We start from the raw sequence: 3,844 nt of genomic DNA on the forward strand, positions 1-3,844 counted from the left end.
GGGCTGACTTAGAACTGGACACTTGGTGGGGGACCGGATTTTTCCACTGGAGCTGCTAACATCAGCTTTCTGCTTGCCAGTTCTCATTTTTTTTCTCCTTAGAAACATCAAGTAATACCCCAGCCAGCTGTCCCTATATCTAGAACATGGAACACTATTATGTACTCTCTATACTATCTCTCGCCGCAGATTCTGGTCAGTCACAGGAGACTGGCCACACGGGGCCTTGCTGTCCAGTATGGTAACAGTGCCTACCTTGCTCCGCATAGGTTTGTGCCACCATTTGGATTCTGCATCTGGAGGATCCTGTTGTCTCCATTTTTTTTTCATTTTTTTAAATTTTATAAATTTATTTTTATTGTTGTTCAATTGCCAAAATATAGAATAACACCCAGTGCTCATCCCATCAAGTGCCTGCCCCCCTCAGTGCCTGTCACCCATTCACCCCCACCCCCCACGCGCCTCCCCTTCCATCACCCCTAGTTCGTTTCCCAGAGTTAGCAGTCTCTCATGTTCTGTCTCCCTTTCTGTTGTCTCCATTGATTGCCAGTCCCATGCCAGTATATCTTGCTTCCAACAATGGTTTACAGAGGACAGTCGGCACTGGGCCTCTCAACGAAGCTTGTGCCACTACTTCACCAGCACATTCCTTTTTTGAGCAGGGATTTCTCTGCCCCCCCGAAGAAACAGAGCCTGGAGGTAGGACATCTGATCTCACATTATGTATCATATCTAAAATCCTACTCCCTTGGACCTTCTCACCTATTCTTCAATTTTCTCTGCCTAGGAAGCTCCAGTATTTCCAGGTCATTTGCTGTGGACTGTTGTTGTCCACGTTTATATAATATGTACAGGAGGCTGCTGAGTTGGCCCCTTGAAAGGACATAACACCCCGAGTCACAGTTCTGTGCTCCCACATTAATAAGCTCTCCCCATATTAACTTATATTCTGTGCTCTCTCTTGGGAGTCCAGCATTCTCAAAATCCATTGCACGTGTATTATCTCACTTCACGTAAGTACCTGCCAGCCGGGTCCTACAGTTTTCTTCTTCTGAATACAAGGCATTTCCCATCCAAAGTGAACTTCTGTTTTTCTTTTTTTTGGCCGTTCTGACCTAGTCTCCACCTACCCTTGTTATTATTCCAGAGGTAATGGAGGTTATCAGTGATTAATATCGAATAAGTGAAGCAACATCTGTGCAGTAGGTACCTTAGATGAAGTCTTTGCAGCGTCTCTGAGAACAAGGAAGCTACTCTCCAGTAGCAAGGGTCAGGGGGGTTGCTAATGCCCGGGTGAGGTTTCAGGGGATTCTGGGTATTCAGTATTCCATGCTCATCACCTTAGTGTGTCTCGGGGTTCCACTATTATCTTTGTCAGATAAATATGGAGACCTCTCAATTCTGTGCATGCGGTCTCCATGCAGCTCTGCCAACCAACAGTTAGAGTCAGGACCCGATTTCCACCCTCTGCCTTGTGACCGTAGGAGAGGAGGCCTCCTTAATCCACGAGGTTAGGGTGGGTGGCAGGTTGGGCTAGCCCTTCAGACACACACACATACACACACACACACACACATGCCCATGCTACAGAACCAGCTTAGGGCGATCTTAGAACCCCTTAACAACTGCTCAGGCTGGAAGGTATCTCAGAGTCTACACAGCCAGCCCCCCAATTCGGCTACACACCCCAAAAGTGATCCTGGTTCACCTGGGATCCTTGTGGAGTAGAAGAGATGCATGTCCTAGGCATGTCCGCCCTCTTCAGTGGATACCTCAGGCATACATGACACCCCAAGAGGGAGAGGGTCCTCACCCTTCACCCCAAACCAAAGGACACCCGCAATTTCACAGGCATGGGGAATCTGGGGATCTGGTTTCATATATAGGCCATCAGTCCATGATACCGATAACGATTTCTTACTAAGAAGGCAAAGTAGTGCCTCACAGTCACCTTAGAAATGAGAGAGTCTTCAACTATATCTTACTTAATCTACTGACTCACAGTGCCAGGAGTGGATGATGGGTGGGTGGATGGATGGGTGGGTGGGTGGATGCATGATGGATGGATGGATGAGGTAGTGAAGAAAATATTAGAATGTAGAGCCAGATATGGCCATATGAGAAGGCTGAAGTTGAGTGGTCTATTTGGCTCAGGAGACACGATGTTCATAGAAGAACTAGAGTGTGTTGTTCCAGTATAAAAGGTCCACAGACAGCATGAGATGGTGTGTTTCCAAGTACATTCCAGGACCATGAGGATGTCATGTGGATTAGCCCAAGCAGAACGCCTCAGGAGTCATTGGCATCTCTCAGGCAGCATCCAAAGAAGTTGCTTTTGGGCCTGAAGCTTACACAATTTGGAAGGCCCTCTTCTAAACTTATGCAAAATGAGCATGAAAGTGAATATTGATTTAGGATGTGAAGAAAATTCATAATGAACTTTTAAAAATGACGACTAAATCACTGAAATTCCAATATAGTATGTACACACACACAGGTGTGTGTGTGCATGGATTTAGACACAACTGTGTAGTTGTACAATCTAAAGTATGAAGAAGCACTAGCTCAAAGTGAAAGGCACAACGTTTTATTGGGAATCAAAACAGCTAACTCTTGCAAATTTTACACACACATTCACACAATCACATGGCCGTGTGAACACATAACATAGACCTGTGAGTGACAGCTGACTCCCTCTAAGAATAGAAATGCACTCGGGTTCATGTCAGACCAATAGTGCTCATTTCCACATCACATTTTAAAAGCAAACTAGCTTTTCTAACATTTTTTTTCCTCAAAATCTCTTACTTTCCTAAAGTTACTATCCTCACTTTCAAGTTAAGATAACAATTCATAGGCTTCAGGGTTTACCTTTTAGTTACACATGTTTCATTGTACCCTGACAACAGCCACAGTTAGCCAAATGGAGGCTTTTCTGTAGCTCATTTCTGGTTCCCAGATCCCGGTCCATTTATTGCTCACACAGCCTAGAATGACTTACCAGCCTGCATATATTACTGCTGGAACCTGTCAGGGCTAGCCAGTGAATAAATCAAAAGAGAGCGCTGGCTTGGTTTGAGATAGATGACTGCGTCTTAGGGGACACAGTTCCGGAACAAAGTGCATGCTTTCCTACAATGTGTGCCACTTAGATGGGCTCCCAGCAGTGAACCTGGACTCCAGCTAGGTCTAAAATCGCTAAACTGTGTGTCTGATTAGTTGTCTTCCACAGAGGAATAAGCCACTACATGCAAAGCATCCCATCAGTCAGGAAGACAGCTAGGAGCCTGTTTGTTTTAGGAAACCACTTAGCCACTGAGCAAGAACTGCTTCCCTAAGTGGAATCTCAGGCAAGTGTAGAGGTCACAGTCTCGCACAGGCCGACAAAATGTTCACCGCACATTGAGATGTCGTTCACTCCCATGTGGACTACACGCAGATGACCAGTCATTAACTATGGGTTCCAGACAGCTTTTCCAGGAACCATGAGAAGGTAGTGACAGTATATGGCAAACATCTGTGCCGTTGGCATCACCCCTCAGGGCTTTTCGTCCACACAGATAAGCATGGAGGATCAAATTCAAGGAATTTTCCTAAGAACGAATGCAGTCATTTACACCGAGGTGTCACAGAGAGAGTGAGAAATCCATGTGATGTTTCTGCGAAATCCATCTTACACTTTAAAAGCGATTGTTGCTTCATGTCTGACACCAGGGCTCTTTCACGTCATAAGAGATCGTGCGTCCCGTATTTAAAATATGAAGTGCTCTCCAAAGCAAGCTTAAAAAACATGTAGACAATGACACAACCAAGTAAGTAGAGAGAAGTACGACTGTCTGCAGTA

Source organism: Canis lupus, unplaced genomic scaffold (genome assembly GCF_011100685.1).
Source record: "Canis lupus familiaris isolate Mischka breed German Shepherd unplaced genomic scaffold, alternate assembly UU_Cfam_GSD_1.0 chrUn_S2221H2421, whole genome shotgun sequence".
Taxonomy (NCBI): domain Eukaryota; kingdom Metazoa; phylum Chordata; class Mammalia; order Carnivora; family Canidae; genus Canis; species Canis lupus.